The sequence below is a fragment of the Triturus cristatus genome, chromosome 3_2 (assembly GCF_964204655.1).
Source record: "Triturus cristatus chromosome 3_2, aTriCri1.1, whole genome shotgun sequence".
Taxonomy (NCBI): Eukaryota; Metazoa; Chordata; class Amphibia; order Caudata; family Salamandridae; genus Triturus; species Triturus cristatus.
The window spans coordinates 684,400,676-684,420,252 of record NC_140584.1 but is presented as its reverse complement, the minus strand read 5'-3'; positions in this window follow the sequence as shown (position 1 = coordinate 684,420,252).

Below are 19,577 nucleotides of genomic sequence, written 5' to 3'. Positions count from 1 at the left end.
CCTACCTGTGGTGTACATCCCGGTAGTCGTGGAGCCGTCCTCGCTGGGCTGTGATACACCCGACTCTTCACCTGCTCCTGCTCCACAGAGCGAGAACGCACCAGTGGCCTCCCGCGGTCTGCCTGACGGGGATGGGCCGCAATAAAGGAAAGCAGCAGGGCGCCGGACCCAGCGCAGACCCCACAATGGCGCAGATGGACCTTAGTGGGGCATCGCAATTTCCCAGCTGCCTACCGCCTGCAGCTGAGGCGAGACCGGTGGACAAACTAGACCTCATCTTGCAGGAGGTCAGGGAATCGAGGAGGGCCATTGAACATCAAATAGGTGCTTTCACGATGGGTCTCACACTACTCAAGGTGGACCACACTAAACTGGCGGACAAGGTGAAAGATAATACCATGGCACTGGTAGATCTTTCCCCGCAACAAGCTCCGACCACGACCCATGTACAGCAACTACAGAAGCAAGTCAACACCCTACTGGACCGAGTGGAAGATGCAGAGGGAAGGACAAGACAGAACAACGTCCGCGTCATCGGCCTGCCAGAGCGCTGCGAGGGACAGGACCCGGCTAGGCACATGGAGCAGTGGTTCCATGATCACGTTACCCTGGAGGGCCTCTCCACCCAATACTGTGTAGAACGTGCTCATAGAATACCCACCGGTCAGCCCAAACCGGGTGCCCCACTGTGACCCCTCATTGTCCAGCTGTTAAATTACAGGGACAGAGACACACTACTGCAAAAAGCACGGGAGCTGGGTCAGATAAACTTCGAGAATGCACGAGTGTCACTGTACCCGGACTACAAACTTATGGTGCAGCGGCAGCGCTCTTCTTTCATGGCTGTTGAAAGGAAACTGGGACTTGAACCTCAAATATGCCCGTTTAAAAGTCATTTATGAACGCAAGACGCATTTCTTTGAAAGCCCAGAAGACGCAGAAGAATGGTTGGAGGTAATGGATCCCATTGGGACCGGAGATGACGCCTCCCAAAGTATTCAACACAGCTCCAATCGTACAGAACGGAGTGGCGTCCGCCGAAGTAGACGAATACATGGAAACTCCCAACGGCCCAATCCGACATCACAACAACAGCAACAGGGCAAGGAGCAGGCACTTATACCGCCCGCTACATTTCGACAACCTGCGCTTGCAGAGGACTCAGCCTCTTCCGAAGAAGATTTGAACAAGTCAGACTCTGAGGGGAGTGTGGCTCTGTTTCCCTCCGTAACCCATCAAACGGCAGATGGACTGTTTGGCTGAAAATAGTATGGTGCCACCACTTACGAACTGGTCCTGTTCGCTGGTGTGATATCCTTTTCTGGTTTTTTATTATGCTAAATGTATGGTGCAGCGTTATGTACTGTGTTTATACTCTCTTGAGCCCGGGTTCCGTGAGGTTCGGGACTCATTGACAAAATAGAGCGTGACCCGCGCTCTGCGGATGGCGTTGGCGATGTCCCCCAATCTGCGAATGCTATTGTAGTACAGGGTATAGTTCTGTTTACCGTGCTTTGTTTTGTGGTCCGGTATAGTTCTCCGACCGGACCAAGTATTGGGGATTTTTAGGGGGGTACGGTCCTATTTATCTGCTAGTTCCACGACGGCTGGTCACTGTCACAAATGCGTCATGGTCTGACTGTAGGACCAATGTAATATCTCAATGCATACACTTAGTCACTATAACATTGTAACGTGGAACGTTAGGGGACTGGGCTCCATACAGAAACGCCATAGAATACACGCTCAATTACTAAGGAGGAAGGCACAAATAGTATATTTGCAAGAATCCCACATGTTAAATCAGGAGGCGGTGAAGCTCTGTAAGAAGTGGAGGGGGCAGGTTTTTACCACTAGCTACTCAGGGTATGCACGGGGTGTCACCATCTGGATTTGACATGGGGTGCCCTTTACACCACTGGAACACCGAATTGACAAGCAAGGGCGCTAAATATTTATACATGGGTCCCTAGATGGCCAAATGGTAGTGCTAGGTAGCATATATGCACCAAATACCGACCAGGAACGATTCTTTACCACCCTGAACCTAGCACTGGCGGGATGGGAAGCACACCCCTGGATTATAGGAGGGGACTGTAACACGATTATGCACATTTCCTTAGACGGGTCCCACCATCCCCCCCCCTGAATGGTGCGGGAGTAATTAAACAGGCGAAGGCGCTTGGCTGCTGGTTGGGCCCTGTGTGATGTGTGGAGGATGCGGCACCCGTCGCACAAAGAATACTCGTTTTACTCTCCGGTTCACATGTTGCACACCAGAATAGATAGGATTTATTGCTCTAACAATATAGCAATGCAGGTTACACATACTACATATCTCGCAAAAACCCTCTCGGATCACAATCCACTAGAGCTAACGATCACATGGGGCAGAGTACCTACTCTGGTGCCAACCTGGAGATTATGTCCACAATTGTTAGAGGACACAATGTTCTGTGCCGCCATGGCCGACACCATTACAAATTACTTTACTGAAAATCTCAACACAGCTTCTAGCAGCTTAATTGAATGGGACGCCTTTAAGGCAGTAATACGCGGAAGGGCCATCAGCACGACTGTCGGAGCTAGACAGGAGGTTAATAAATCCCTCATAGAAACGGAACGTAAGATGGATCGTCTAGAACAGGAGACAGCGCGAGACAAGGAAAAACAGGGGCCACTCCAGGAAGCCCGCATACAACATGCAGAACTGCTAGAATCCCTTCGACCTATCGAATACAAGCGATACACACAGAGAACTCACACTGAGGCGGACAAATCAGGGGCGCTGTTGGCTAAACTATTGAGAGATGACCCCCCTGGCTACGGTGATTAGGGAGGTCACTACCTTGGAGGGCGGTACAGCACATACACAAAATGACATCAACACAGCCTTCTGCAAATACTATGCCAAGCTCTATAGCAAACCTGAAAATAGTGTGGACACACAAATAGACGACTTCTTACACACACTGACGTGCCCACAACCGACTCCAGCTGCCTTAAAAGACCTTTCAGGCCTGATTACCAAAGCTGAAATAAAAATGGCAATCAAAGGACTCCCCCGCAATAAAACCCCTGGACTGGACGGGTTGCCAGCAGAATTCTATGACACTTTCAAGGATTCCCTCCTGCCCCACCTGGAACTCCTATATAACACGGCATTGGAGAAAGGCGACTTGCCACTCACTACGACTCAGGTTTTGACGGTCACACTCCCGAAACCGGGTAGGGACCCCACTGACATGGCAGGCTACCGTCCACTGTCGCTACTGGCAACGGAATATAAAATTCTTAGCAAGATTCTAGCGAATAGGCTCCTACCCCTCCTACATAAGTTAATACACATAGATCAAACGGATTTTCCACCAGCCCGTAGCACGTCTTTGAACACCAGGAGATTGCATTATCTAATGTCGGCTGCCCCACCACACTACACTCACACTGGATGCGTGTCACTGGACCTCCGCCAAGCGTTTGACACGTTAAAATGGAAATACTTGTTTAAGGCGCTGGGAAAGTTTGGGCTACCGGAGGATTATCTTAAATGGCTCCGCCTGTTATACCAAGCCCCCACTGCTCGTGTCCGTACTGGGGGACATATCTCAGCGGCATATCCGATATTCCGAGGGACAAGACAGGGGTGCCCACTATCGCCACTCCTGTTTATATTGGTGATGGAGCCCCTGGCTATTAAACTGCGTGCAGATGCACAAGAGATGGGTATTCCGATTGGGCCCACCATACTCCTTTTTTCGGCATATGCGGATGACATTATCCTATATGTCAAAGACCTTAGATCTGACTTAGCACCTCTGGCGGAGATATTTACTGTCTTTGAAAATATATCAGGACTGGCCATTAACCCGACGAAATCTCACGCCTTTACCTTCCGAGGACAGACACTACAGACGACGGTTTCATTCTGGCCAATAGCGCTACAAGTCGCACCACATACATTTAAATACTTGGGCATACATGTATACCGGACTCCCACTGACCTGTTGGACGGCAACCTACACAGGGCAATTAGAGCCCTTCACTCTAGTATTGCCTTTTGGATTACGTTGCCGCTGTCGGTCATAGGTAGCCATTACAAAAATGATAGTCCTTCCGAGACTGATTTACTACTTTACGAATCTGCAAGTGCTGCTCCCACAGCGTACTTTTAAACTCATAAACGCCATGCTAGTTGATCTCATCTGGGGGACTGGTAGTTGAAGGATTAGTCTCAAGAAGCTCCAACTTGGTACAGACAAAGAGGGACTCGGGGTTCCAGATTTCAAGGCTTACTATTTCGCCTGCCAGTTGCAATGGCTATCCATTTGGACGGCCGGATGCAATCTATAAGAAATAGGGTACACCGAGCGCGATATAGCAGCAGGAGCCTTGCACACGCTGTTACTGCCACGCTGCAAACTCCCACAGCTGCTCCCTACATTGTTGCGTACAGCACTGCAATGCTGGAAAGCAGCACTTCACTACACGAACACGCACCCTGCCTATGCAGGTAACATCCCCCTGGTGGGCATACCATTGATGGCTGGGCGTATAACGCTACGTGCCATCGCCCCTGGACAGAAGCAGGAGTTAGCACGGTGTCGGACCTGTTCCATGAAGGACAATTGCTAGATTATGGTAACTTTGTCAGGGACACGGGAGTACCAGATCATCTGTACATCCAGCTGTAACGCAATATGTGAAGACACACTGGGCCCTGCACCGACAGGAACCAGCTACACATGAATTAGTCAAGATGCTATATTACATGGGAAGGGGCAGACACCTCATGAAATGGCTGTATGTGGAAATCCGTGCACACGCGGGAGTAGACCTCACCCATTTACTGGATGAATGGTCGGGAGACATTGGGCGTGCCATAGAAGACAAGGAATGGGAGAAAATTATAGAACACCCCAGGAAGCTTACCAGGAACGCCAAATTTAAATTTATCCAAACCATGGTGCTTCATAGGGCCTCCCTTACCCCTCATAGATTGGACAAAATGTTTCTGCAAACACAACACCATTGCCCTAGATGCTACGCAGTTGGCGCTGAGCTAGCACACATGTTGTGGTCCTGCCCTCATATAAGGGGTTTTTGGGACTCGGTCAGACGTCTCATTTCTGCAGCTATACAGAGGGACATAGTCAATACTATGGAGGAATGTATCCTGGGCCTTCATAAGTCCCCCTCGAACCACAAGGTACAATACAGATTTGCGAACCTGTCGTTCATCCTAGCGATACGAGCCATCACTATGCGGTGGAAGTCTAAGAAACCACCCCCCATACATATGTAGCATAGCGAAGTGATCAGGTGGGTTAGAGCAGATAGTGCGTCCCTAAGGCGAGAAGAGGCCAGGGGATTACGTAAAACCCTGATAGCATCGGAGTGGGATACAATGTTAGAATCCTTAAAAACGCAGGAGGGGGATGTGTTGGAATCTCGCAGCAACTCACAATAATGCCTGCAGATCCCAAGAACCTGTATTGTACACGTTACTACTACCCATATGATTGTATTTCACTGACTGAGGTTGAATAGCGCGAAGTATCGCTTCACTATTGACGCTGTTTCATAAATGGAAATGTCAGCTGGGCTTTGTGTGGACAACCACTCTAAAGGTGATATTTACATGTACATAAAGGACTGTAGGGAGGGGGAGGAGAATTTGGTTGGGAAAGTTATGTTTTATTATCACAGACTGTGACACGATGGGACGAGAAATGCATACCCGGCTGGGTAGACATGGTCACCCAGACAAAGACATGGATGTATTTGTCCTTGCTAGACTGAATTATCCATGAACTGTTAGGATAGTAGGTAAAAAATGCTATTGACACCCGTTTAAGATGCACAACAATTTATTGCACATGTCACAATTACTATGACTACAATGCTGAGGATAACGTCCCATATGCCTAAGGCATAATAGTACTTGTATTGTATAACATGTAAAACTGCTAACGAAACTGTGTTTTTAAAAAAAAAAGTGACGAAATCCTGTGTATCCATAGAATGCTGTGAATGTTGGTCCAGAAACACTTTCAAATCTTCCGGAAGTTGAAAGGATTTAGAAAAATCATCTTTCCAGATACGCATTGTTGAAGGATCAAAAAGGCCATATTTAAAACCAAGACTTCTCAATTGAGGGCGACAATCAGTAAACTCTTGACAGTCTCCTTGGCAAAGTCTTGGTGAATAAAGATTCTGCTGCCATTAACTGCTAAAGATGGAATTTCCTGTGCTGCTTTTCTAATCATGACAAAATGATGGTGACGCAGTACCTTAAAAATCATTTGCCTCTGCTTAGCATGCTGAGTATTGCGATGGGATGGAGTCCTATGCGCTTTATCAATTTCAAATTTCTCCGGAAATTTGATGTTTAATAGGCCAAGTAGCAAATTTTCCAAGTATAATCTGCAATTAGAGCCTTCAACCTCCTCTGGTAAATTGAAAATACGCAAATTGTATTGCCTGTTACGATTTTCCATGTCCAGAAGAAGAGTAGACATGGGGGAAATATTTGCCACAAGAGGTGTAAAAGCGTCAATCTTCACTTTATTGTCTTGTATTTTAATTGAATTATCTGAGATTTTCATTGACATGCTGGCCATATCCTTGCGTAAGTTTTTTATCTCAGACGCAATGGTGTCAGTATTTGCGCGCAATGCATGAAGCTCATCAAGAATTAAAGCCAAGGATGGTTCACTGGATTTCACCACTTTAGATTTAACTGGAGGAGGAGAAATCAGATTTTTCCTCTTATTATTGGGATTTTGTACATTTTTATTCTCCATTTTCAAATAATAAAAATGAATAGGAGTAATTAAATAAAATGTACAAGTAAAAAAAGATAAGTGCGGAAATTGCTTCACTGAAAATGCTGGTGCAGCAGCTAAAACAGACTGCGGGGGTGGTTAGGCCAAAGCCAGGGCCTTTCCTAAGTAGCAGCTCTGCCCCCCTGACAGGAAATCTGGGCAGTACCTTGCCGTAAAGCTGGAGGCTGAAGCAGGCAGGAGCAGGATGAAGAAAAAACACCTTTCCGTTGTCTGAAAGACCAAACCAACAGCACCACAGCAACAGGTACGACTTTACCAGACTGCTACATTAATTTCCAGTAGATTCTGACTGGAAATGTGGAGTTCGGAGATGAAAACGGGCCCCTCTGTCCCGGAGCTCACTGGGAGGCGGCCATCTTGTTCGCGCGCATCCATGGTGTTCCTTTTTTTATTCAAAGTTTGTTCTTCTCGGACCAAGCACTCTTAGACTATATTGCTTACCGGTATAGCTGACATGTGACTCCTACACCTTGTAGTCCTCTGGTTTATGTAACTTTTCCTATACAATTATTTACAAACCAATGATTTATTGTCTCTGTGTAATGTGTGTGATGCAAAGTGCTCCAACACCCTACACTGGTATGAGTGGCGCTATATGAATAATTAAATGCATCTGAGAGAGAGTGGTTATGGAGACTTGGGCACTGTTAAAGGGTGATGGTTTAGGAATCAGTGGTGGAGGTGGTCATTGGGGGGGATGCCTCAAGCATTGTCGCACCGAGCGCCACCAGCGCTATAGCCGGCCCTGGTTCTGATTCCCCTGTTTTAGTGTGTGTGTCCTGTTTTGTTTTGGGTGTGTTGTTATTTTGTTCTGTGTTACATTATTTTGCTCTGTTACGTTTTGCCCTGACTTTGATGTCATCAAATACTAATATATTTCCAACTAGAAGAAGCACATTCATTAAATTTCCAGTGATAAACAGCCTTTGCCACTGCTTAAGGTGGTAAAATACCACTGCTGAGGTTTCATCTGATGGTCCTATTTAAGAGCTATGGCAGCCCAAAACGGTGGTACAGGCTGTGTCTTAAATTAGCAGTTCCAAAGCCCACCTATGTGATACTGCTCCTAGTTGCTAAATTTTAACACTTGTTTAATCTTACTGTATTTCAGTAGTGTGTTTTTTTGGGTATTTCTACCATGAAGCTGTTTTCAAATATTTTGTTGCCATAAGCAATGGGTCATTTGACATAGGTCAGGTGCAAGACTGCAGCTTGTAGGTACAACCTAGTACCACCTGCAGACATGGCCCTTGGCAGTTGCCCAGATTTTTACTGGCAAGTATCTGTTACTTCAAGTCCAGCAGTGACCCAGGGCACAAGTTGGGGGTACACGCAAGTAGAAGGCGTCCACCCACTATTTTCACAAGATGGCCCCACTGAAATATGCTGAACTATTTCTGGCACCGGGACACATTCAGCAGAGCCTGCACCGGGACACATTCAGCAGAGCCTGCACACTGTCTGCTTTCCTTTCTGAGCAACAAAGTGCAAGGGGGCTTTGCTATTTAAAATTGGAACTGGACCCAAAACAAAGGCCAAGTTAAGGGGCCATCTGGCCTACTTTTGTTCTAGTATCCTGACTGGGAGCTCTCCGGGGCTTCACACCTTGATCCAAATGTAATGGAGGGGAAACAAACCCACAGAGCTTATTATTAATTCACAAATACTTAAGGGAGGCATGCTTGTGACTTTGTTCGTGCACTGGAAGAATGTCAGGTGTGTTAGTCTATCTCACTAATTACACAAAGAATTTAAATTTCACTATTTAGTTTTATTTCTTGAATATGACTACTGGTTCCAATGCAGGATGTCAGAGCACTTTACAACATACACACACAATATACATTGACAATAAATCATGTGTGCGTGTAAATCAAATGATCAGGATGTGTTACATAAGACAGTGAGGGTCACAAGGCGTAGGAATCACATTTCCCTCATAGCACACTGTGCTATATTAGCAGGATTTCAATTTATAAAGGGCAAGTAGCAAAATGATCTCTGTGTTAAAAGCAGTAAACCACTTACCTAGCTGAATAAAAATAAAAATCTGCCATTTGCATGTAAGATAATGTGCTTTGAAGGAGATATCTTGACCCTCTATGCAACTTTGATTCAAAACTAGGACTAGGTAAAATACAGATCTCTCCAGCAAATGCGTTAACCTCCAGTGCTATCTTACCATAATTATCGTTCCCTGAGATTTATTGTGAATTGTAGTAATCAATTCAACGAAGGTTCAGGTGATTCAAGGAGGTTTTATTCAAGATGGTACAAGATCACAGCAAGACCATAAGGAGACCCCAACGAGACCCCACCAGGAGCAGCCAGCAGGCAGCTCAGCCCAGTCAACTGTGACTATTTGACTCACAACATTCCATGGCATGTCATCACTGTAAGATTCTACAGGCAAGGCATGAATAACATTGAAGACAGGATATAACATATCCCCCTTTCTCCCAAATGAACAAAAGAACAACAATGAGAGAACATTGGAGAAGAACCGAGTAAGAGAAAACACAGAGGAAAACAACACAGAGGAAACAGAACCGTAAAACCATCGAAAGAAGAGCAACATGAGAAGCAGAGAAGAAAGGATAGCAAAAACATAGAAACCATCCTCCCTTCTATACCGAACAGAAAAGAAGAGAAATAACGACATCAGAGAAGAGGAGAAAAAGAAACACAAATGACTGCCCCAATGCACACCCACTGGCCAGAACAGGAATGAAAGGAGGCTGAAAATGGAAAACGAACAGAACACAGGGCTACAGGCTGCTATGAACGCAGAGTAAGGAAACACGCCAGAAAAGCAGAGGAAAGCTCAGAATCCACAAGGGACACAAGAAGAAGACCTCAGAAGGAAAACAGAAATGAAGAAAGAAACAAGGAAGATGAGGAAAAGTAAGAGGGGATTCCTCATCCAAACACCATTATCGTTACAATACGACAAGATTGTAATACAAAGATAACAGTGCAAATTTCACAAAAGAAAATTCAATATATACAGTACATACCTAGCATTGAAAGCATAAAATGCACTTAATAAGGGTATAAAACGTAATCTAAATATGTAAACTCAAATGCATGGGTGGGAACCCATGACGAACCTCTTGGGATGGAGATGCGTAACAGATGCAAAGGGACTTACACCCTTGCATAGAAAGACTAAAAGAAATTGAGCGCATGTGAAAAAGTGTATGGGTATGAACCCAGCAACTAGACATGTGTGGGTAAGAACCCGTAACCAGTCTCTAGGTTATAGAGAAAGACACATATGCAACAGGACTGTAACCCTTACATGGATGCAGAACGGACTAAGACCGTTGCATAGATCCCCTGTAAGTAGAGACAACTGGAGTAATGTAAGTGTGTTAACTTAACACACATATGAGTAAGAACTCATGACATATTCGAAACAGTTAAAGGAATATTTGGGTAGGAAACCGAATACATGGGTAGGAACCCATGACTTAAATGTGGGTAGGAACCCGAATTAAATGGGTAGGAACCCATGACTTATCTCGGGAAAGAGATGCATAAAAGATGCAAAAGGACTGAAACCTATGCATAATTGCCCTGAAACAACAAAATAAAACATAGAACAAAAGGCAAGAGTACTAAGATAATGCATCAAAAACGATAATTCAGTATGCATAAAGTTTGAAATAAATAGACACTGTTACATTTTGAAAAGACTCTTAGATTGCATAAGCCAGATGTATACAGAGATAACATTGCTGCCAACGTACGTGACAGTGTGAGAGAAAATGGTCCCAATAAACATGTACATGTAAAACATTTGAATGCCAACAAACTGCACCGTAAACTCCCATCCTCGTTGCCAAAAACTTGTTGTAATCAAGTCCACGAAGGTGAAGGTGATTCAAGGAGGTTTTATTCAAGATGGTACAAGATCACAGCAAGACCATAAGGAGACCCCAACGAGACACCACCAGGAGCAGACAGCAGGCAGCTCAGCCCAGTCAACTGTGACTATTTGACTCACAACATTCCATGGCATGTCATTACTGTAAGATTCTACAGGCAAGGCATGAATAACATTGAAGTCAGGATAAAACATGAACACAAAGATCGCTGCAGCTGATGCCTTAACCCCATAAGATATATAAAATGCAGACTTTGGAAACAATTAAGCAGAACAGTTTTACTTTCACGTTTCTCCTTGTTAACAATTTCCTTGTGGCAGTGTTTAAAAAAAAGAAATGTATAAATTGAAGCCCGCATTTTGCGTTGGGGTTGAGTCAATTTTTGGCACACCCAGTGCAAAATCGAATTTGTTTAATCTCGTGATGCGCTCAATTGTACTCATAATAAGCCTGCGAAACATACGTGTGAGGTGTTATCTGATGCCACTCTTGCGAAGTCACTTTCTGTGAGGTCATGGGTTGTGATGCCACTTCCTGTGATGTCACTTTCTGCGATGCCACACTGTGATGTGCTGTGATGTTATGCGACATGATGTCAATTGCGTATTGCCTAACTTGGTTAGTCCCCCCACTTCTATTTTTTAGGACTTGTGCCCTGGCCTTGACTCACAAGATCTAGGTACTGGAAGCATCCTGAGACATGTTCTTCTTTTGACAGTCGTGCGTTCCTCCTCATTAGAATGGGCTGCTGTGAAGTACTGGTCATTGAATCACTTACAGGAAAGAACCTGACTCAAAAGGGTGGCGCCATCTTGTGACTCACGTGGACTGCTGCACAGCTGCACAGCGAAGCCATTACTGGTCTGCCACGGACCCTTCCAGAAAGGTGCTGACTGCATCCAAACGTCTGCTGGCTGGAAAACGATAGACATGCTAGCATTGACTGTTTATCTAATCTTTTAGGAAGGAATACAAACCCTTCATAATTTTAATTAGGAATTCTAAGGTCATAGAAATGTTTTTATTTACTAGGAACTGCAATTTTTAACTAGTATGTATATACTTGGCTATAAAACCCGAATAGGGTGCCTTAATAATTCCCCAAAACAATGACGATTTCGGTTTTCGGCGTGCTTTTTCACAGATTCCAGGCATTTTTGGCTCGAGCCCTCCTTTACACGAATGATAATGCAGAAACCGAAGCAGCCTTGAATGCAATCCAGAGCGGCCGTGACGTCGCGAGGCAATGCTTGTTGCCATTTTCACCCAGCAGTTACTGGGACAGGGAGCAACCAGGGCAGCCCTCCGTGCAGTGACTGCGATAGTGAAACGGACCGCGGCTCTAATTATATATTTATATTTCCATTCGGCACGCCAACAGCTTTAGGTCTGGCTGAAAACAGCTTCAGTGATTGCACGGCTACTCTTTGTACCACTCACTGTGCCCTGTGTGCGTGCGTGTGAGGGCGGGCATCGTTGCAAAGGTCCGGCGTTCCCATGTGTACAGGCCACAATGTTCCATTGGTATGGCATGACAGCTTTTTTGGTAATCCAGGTTATGAGTTACAAAAAGTGTCCTTTGCAGACGGATACTTTGTGGTCAGCAGGATGGGTGCATCTTGTTTAATGAGTTGTTACGTTTTTGTGTTGATTGAGGTTATTATTCATACCGCTCAACCTTCAGACCAGCTTGGATGGTGACAGCCAGGGGTCAGTGGCTTCAGTGACATCACCAGACCATTGACCCAACTGATAGCACATCACATTACCTGTGACCCTGCAACAGCTGATTAAGTAATATGCGCAAGTTCTCACTTTTATCCAACATACATTACTAAAACAAGTTGATGAAAACTTTTTGTAAATGCTTATGTTTAGTGCTTAAATCGCCAGGCACCTAGGATCTGCTTTCAGCAGTTTTGTATAGGATTCTCGAGTGCTGCTAGTTATAGTGTGAGAAGAGCAGCAGACATGCCTAATTGGAGCACAGCTTCTCTCTTGGATATTCTGAACTTCACCTTTGACTTTGATGGGTCTCACATCTGGGAATCATAGTGTCTCTTCAGTTAATGATTGCTCTTCCTGCTCCTGCATTTTCCCGCCTCCCAGCTGTCCAGCCACCTCCCCCCCGCAGCACTACTTAATGGTGGCCGCTGTGCGGCTTTGCAAATGGCATGCCAAAGGCAAGCCCGTCTGTGCCTGTCTAAGCCTGGCCCACACCCTGTGCCAGGGACCCTGCTTCTCTGACCCTCCACCGCTATGATGCCAGCACCATCCTCGCCCTCAACCTTGGATGCCACGCCGCCTGCTATCTAGTGTCACCGAAGAATCAATCAATCAATCAAGGCATTTATATCGCGCACTACTCACCCGGAGGGGTCTCAAGGCGCTTGGGGAAGGGGGTCTGCTACTGCTCGAACAGCCAGGTCTTGAGCTGTTTCCTGAAGGCGAGGTGGTCCTGGGTCAGCCGAAGGTGGATGGGCAGAGAGTTCCATGTCTTAGCCGCCAGGTAGGAGAAGGATCTTCCTCCGGAGGTGGCTCTCTGGATGCGAGGGACGGCGGCGAGGGCGAGGCGCGCGGATCGTAGCTGGTGAGTGGGTGCGTAGAAGGCGAGGCAGTTGTTGAGGTATCTTGGGCCCAGGTCGTGGAGAGATTTGTGTGCGTGGGTGAGGAGTCTGAACGTGATCCTCTTGTTGACAGGGAGCCAGTGTAGGTCTCTCAGGGGGCTCGAGATGTGGCTGCGTCGGGGGACGTCTAGGATGAGTCGGGCGGAGGCGTTCTGGATGCGCTGAAGTCTTTTCTGAAGCTTGGCTGTTGTTCCGGCGTAGAGGGTGTTTCCGTAGTCTAGTCTGCTGGTGACGAGGGCCTGGGTGACCATCTTCCTGGTCTCGGTCGGGATCCATCGGAAGGTCTTGCGGAGCATGCGGAGGGTGTGGAAGCAGGATGAGGAGACGGCGTTGACTTGTCTGGTCATTGATAGGGAAGAGTCCAGGATGAAGCCCAGGTTGCGTGCGTGGTCCGTTGGCTTTGGTGCGGTGCCTAGGGCTGGGGGCCACCAGGAGTCATCCCATGCGGAGGGTGATGGTCCAAGGATGAGGACTTCTGTCTTGTCCGTGTTCAGCTTCAGGCGGCTCATGTTCATCCACTCGGCGACGTCTTTCATCCCTTCGTGCAGGTTAGTCCTGGCGCTGTCAGGGTCTCTGGTGAGGGAGAGGATCAGCTGGGTGTCATCGGCGTAGGAGATGATGTTGAGGTTGTGTTGGCGTGCGATGGCCGCGAGGGGTTTCATGTAGACGTTGAAGAGGGTGGGGCTGAGCGACGATCCTTGCGGGACGCCGCAGATGACTCCGGTGGCTTCAGATCGGAACGGAGGGAGGCGTACTCTCTGTGTTCTGCCGGCGAGGTACGAGGTGATCCATTCCAGAGCCTTCCCTTGGATACCGGTGTTGTTGAGGCATTGGACTAGGGTTCGGTGGCAGACAGTGTCAAATGCTGCGGAGAGGTCCAGGAGGATGAGGGCCGTAGTTTCCCCGTTGTCGAGTAGGGCCCGGATGTCGTCGGTGGCTGCGATGAGGGCGGTCTCAGTGCTGTGGTTGGCTCTGAAGCCGGATTGCGATGGGTCGAGGGATCCGTTTGTCTCGAGGAAGGCGGACAGTTGCTTGTTGACGATCTTCTCGGCGACTTTGGCAGGGAAAAGAAGGAGCGAGATTGGGCGGAAATACTTGAGGTTGGTTGCTTCCGCTGTTGGTTTCTTCAGCAGTGCGCTGAGCTCGGCGTGCTTCCAGCTCTCCGGGAAGGTGGCTGTGTCGAAGGAGATGTTGATGATGTCTCTGAGGTGGGGTGCGATGGTGGACTCTGCTTTGTTGAAGACATGGTGGGGGCACGGGTCCGTTGGAGAACTGGAGTGGATGGTGTTCATCATGCGGGCCGTGTCCTCGGGAGTCACCTTGGTCCAAGTCTGGAGAGTGATGGTGGTGTGCGAAGGTTCCACCGATGGGAGCGGGGGTGGAGTCCCGAAACTCTCATGGATATCGGCAATCTTGCGGTGGAAGTACGAGGCGAGGGAGTCACAGAGGTCCTGTGAAGGGGTGATGTCGTTCCTTCCGGTGCTGGGGTTGGAGAACACCTTGACGATGATGAAGAGCTCCTTGCTGTCATGGGCGTTGTTGTCCAGTCGTTCCTTCAGGGATTTCTTCTTGGTGGTGCGGATGAGCTGGTGATGTCTGCGAGTTGCGAGTTTGAGGGCGGTCATGTTGTCGGCGGTCTTGCCGAGGAGCCAGGCCTTCTCGAGTGTGCGGAAGGCCTTCTTGGAGTCCTTGAGTTCATCGGTGAACCAGGGGGCCTTCTTACTTCTGGGCTTGGTGGGTGGGTTCTTCAGTGGGGCGAGGTCGTCGGCACAGGTGGTCAGCCACTGCGAGAAGTTGCGGGCTGCTGTGTTGGGGTCCGTTGTGCTGACAGGTGGGTTCTGGCTGAGGGAGGAGGTAAGCTGGTCGGCCGTGATCTTGCTCCAGTTTCTGTGGGGGACCTGCTTCGGGTGGTGGTGGATCGTGTTCTTCCTGAAGCTGAAGTGGACGCAGCTGTGGTCGGTCCAGTGAAGTCCGGTGGAGTGGCTGAAGGAGATGTGTGTGCTGGACGAGAAGATCGGGTCGAGCGTGTGGCCGGCGTAGTGCGTGGGGATGTTGACCAGCTGCTTCAGTCCGAGGTTGGCGAGGTTGTCCAGCAGGGCGGTGGTGTTGCGGTCGTTGTTGTTCTCCAGGTGGAAGTTGAGGTCTCCGAGGAGGATGTAGTCGGTGGAGGGGAGGGCGTGTGGGCTGATGAAGTCTGTGATGTCATCGCAGAACTGTGTGCGCGGTCCCGGGGGTCTGTAGATGAGGGTGCCTCTGAGGGTGGTCTTTGGGTCGGTGTGGATCTGGAAGTGCAGGTACTCGGCGGCGTTGAATGCGTCGATGGAGTCAGTCGAGATGCGAATGGTGTCTTTGTGTACGATAGCGATCCCTCCTCCGGTCTGGTTGACGCAATCCCTCCTGATGATCTTGTAGCCGTCCTGGATGGCTATGGCGATGTCGGGGGCTGAGGAGGCGTTCATCCAGGTTTCCGTTAGGAAGGCGACGTCAGGAGCAGCGGTGTCGATGAGGTTCCAGAGTTCCACGGCGTGTCGGTGGACGGAGCGGGTGTTGATCAGGATGCACTTGAGGTGGTCGCTGTTGTCCGTCTTGAAGGGCGCGGTGCAGGTTCAGAGGCAGGAGAAGTTGCAGGCTCGGCAGACGAAGGGTCCATGGGTGCGTCGCGGTGATGCTCGGTAGCATCCGGGGGTTCGGCCGGTGTTGAGTGCGATGAGTGTTGCGGCAGCGCAGGTTCTGCGGGGGGTGGCGGACGCGGGGGCCAGGGGGTCTGGCGCTGGGCGTGGTCCAGGCGCAGACGGGCGCTGACGGGCTTACCTTTGGCGCACCTTCGGCGCACATTAGGCGCGCCCGCTGCGCGTGTCCGCTGCGTGGTCGCAGAGGGGGCGTCATAAGTAAGGAGCCGGGAGGGAGGGTCAGCCGGGAGGTGGGAGGCGGGGGGACCTAAGAAGACTGCAGGGAAGACTCAGGGACTCTTCGACTGTAAGAACGGCATCCGCGCCTTCACCCACGACAAAACACTAGCTCCTCGCGCCACCCAGCCGGCCAAGAGCACACCCAACCGGCTCAACTGCATCCTCCTCAACATGCGATCCCTCCACAAACACACCACAGAAATCTGAGATCTCCACACCGCCACCACCCACAACATTGCATTCCTCAATGGACCTCCGAACCAGACATCACCATCGCCATCCCAGACAGCTACAAAATCACCTGCAAGGACTGCTCCAACCGCCCAAGAGGTGGCATCACCATCGTCCACAAGAACACCCTCCGACTAACCACATACTCTAACGACCCTACGAAGACCATCGCATACCTCCACTTCCAGTTCCAAACCAACCCCAACACCATCCTCCATAGCACCCTCATCTACAGCCCCCCCAGATCCCAACTGCCGTTTACTGACGCCATCATAGACCTCATCGCACCCCAAGCTTTCGTATCCACCGACTAGACCCTACTCTGAGAACTCAACTTCCACATGGACAACTCCAGTGATTAGAACATCGCCTCCCTACTGGAGAACCTTACCAACATCGGACTCAAGCAGCTGGTTACTTCACTGACCCACACAGCACCGGACACACAATCGACTGTGTCTTCTCCACTAGCAGGAACATCACCTACAGCCACACCACCGAACTCCTCTGGACCAACCACCACTGCGTGCACTTTACCTTCATCACTCCCACCGTACACCACCGCCCTCACTGCCCCCTTCACCCCCTCACCCCCCACTGCAACTGGACCAAGGCCACCAATGAACTTCTCATAGACTTCCTCGGCACAACCTCTCTGCCAACGCCAACAGAAGCCAACACCGCAGTACACAGTTTCCACTGATGAATCTTCAACTGCATCAACACTCTGGCGCCCCTCAAGGAAAGACCAGGCAAGCAACACTCCAAGAAAGCCAGCAGGTTCCGTCCCACCCACTATGAGTCCAGAAGCATCTACAGATGTCTCGAGAAGAGATGTAGGAACAACAAAACCCTGGAAACCCACGCCACCTTCAAATCCGCTGTCAACTCACACCACCTCCCCCTCAAAACCACAAAGAAAACAGCCCTTTAAGACAAAATCAGCTCCAATGCACACAACATCAAATAACTCTTTGCTGTTGTTAACAAGTTCACCAGGCACAACAACGAGACCACAGACGTCCCTCCCTCCGAAGACCCCTGCAACAAGCTTAGGGCTTCTTCCACCACAAGATCAGCCAGATCTGCAACAACTTCGACACCCTAGACCCTGCCACTATGCCCACCACCACCACACGCAAACACACCGCACCCCAACAGACCGTGCTCTGCTGGACCCTGCTCACAACAGAGGAGACACTCAAGACCATAAAGGTTCCGCTGGTACCGTCATCCAAGTGAGTCAAACTCTATGGTAGCATCCAAAAAGACTGCTATAGCATCTAGATCAGGTTGTAGTTGATGGAGTCGCGAAGAGGGTCAATAAATTGTGTGTAGTTGACCTACCAGGAAGAAACCCAGCATGGTCAGGGAGTACCATTCCTGGAGGTAGCAATTGCAATCTGTCGGATATGATTTAGTAAATATTTTGTCTTCACAGTTAATTAGATAGAGGGGTCTGTAGAACTCACAGGCAATTGCATTTTTATTAGGTTTCAAAAGTACTATGAGTAGCACTTCCCAGAGAGGGGGGGTTGGGTGCCTTTAACCAATTCCTCTTTGATGACTTCTAAGATTCATAGGGCCAGCATGTGTGAGTAGGTTTTATAGAGATAGGCAGGTAAGCCATCTGTACTGGGTGACTGCCCATTTGTGAGGCCATTGATAAACTCTTTAAGTTGATTTACAGTTACAGGGTGTGCCAGGAACTCCTATTGGGAATTGCTCAGCCAAGCTAACCCAGTATCTCCCACAAACTGGTGTACTTATCCAGGGCCAGTAGCACAGAGTGAGGCACATAGGTCTGTAAAGTAGGTTAGAAAGGTTTTCTCAATTTCCGCAGCTTCGTATTGCGTCTAGCATCTTGAGTTAATGTAATTTGCAGCCCTTGGCTTTTTTACTGTAGTAGCTAGCGTTTTTCATGAACTTTCCCCTTCGTCATACACATGAGCTATAGTATGTTTCCTCTGATACCTAGCTTCTTTTTCAAATGTTTCATTACATTATTAGATTTTTTTCACTGAGGCTTGCCCTCAGCTGTGACGTGTCCCCTCTAGTTAGGGCTGCCTCAAGATGTTTAATGTCGGCTTTCAAGGTTTCCATCTGGCGGCGCAATGACTTCTGCGATACAATATCCCCTGAGCACTACCTTGAATGCTTCCCACACCATGGCTGTGTCTGCAATGGTACTCTGATTAGTTTCAAAGTAGTGCGTAATCTTGCTATCTATTTCATGATGATGCACAGTGTCAAGAAGGGCCCTCGGGGATAGGCGCCATATTCTGTCATACCTGTGTCCATCTGGGATGTCAATACTCATCAGTACAGGGGGCTAGTGCAACAGGGTACGAGCCAAGTGTTTCACTGACCTCCTGAGTAAATAGCCTGTAGTCCAACTAACGTAGCATATTGTGTGTGGCTGATTAAAATGTGCCTATCTTCAAGCGTGCATGTCTGTGATGCTATATATCTGTAAGCTCCCCCCAGAGACTATACCTGCTATAGCTTTACAGGCCGCAGTGTGGATTCATGGGACCTGCCCATGTGCAATTCCGGGGATGTGTCACCTCTTCATATAATTGATATTGGGTGTAATTCTCTAATTGTGCCCTGTAGTGCATGGAAAACGTTAGGGTCATACATTTTTGAGTATAGACATTGATCAACGTCAAATGTTTCCCTTCTAATGTTCCTGCAATATGATGTAGCATCCTGCATTGTCAGCAGTAGTGTGTATTGGCCTTAACTTATACTCTGTTTGATATATATGGCTATCCCTAAAACGTATGATGAAAACAAAGAGGTGGTCTATTATCCCACCCTTTTACAAACCATGTTTTTATCTTTAATACACAAAATATGGTAAGCAGGCATAAAGCAGGCAAATGGGCGCACTGCACTCTTATAACATATTCAAAATTAATGCGGTGCTCCTAGGAAGGGATTGGTTACCATCCACAATCCCACTCTGCCCTCCCAACGAAGAGCAAAATTACATCAAACTTCAAGTCCGAGCACTCCAAAAGCTCAATACAATTTTATATAGTTAGTAGTTCAGGCACATACATTTCTTGG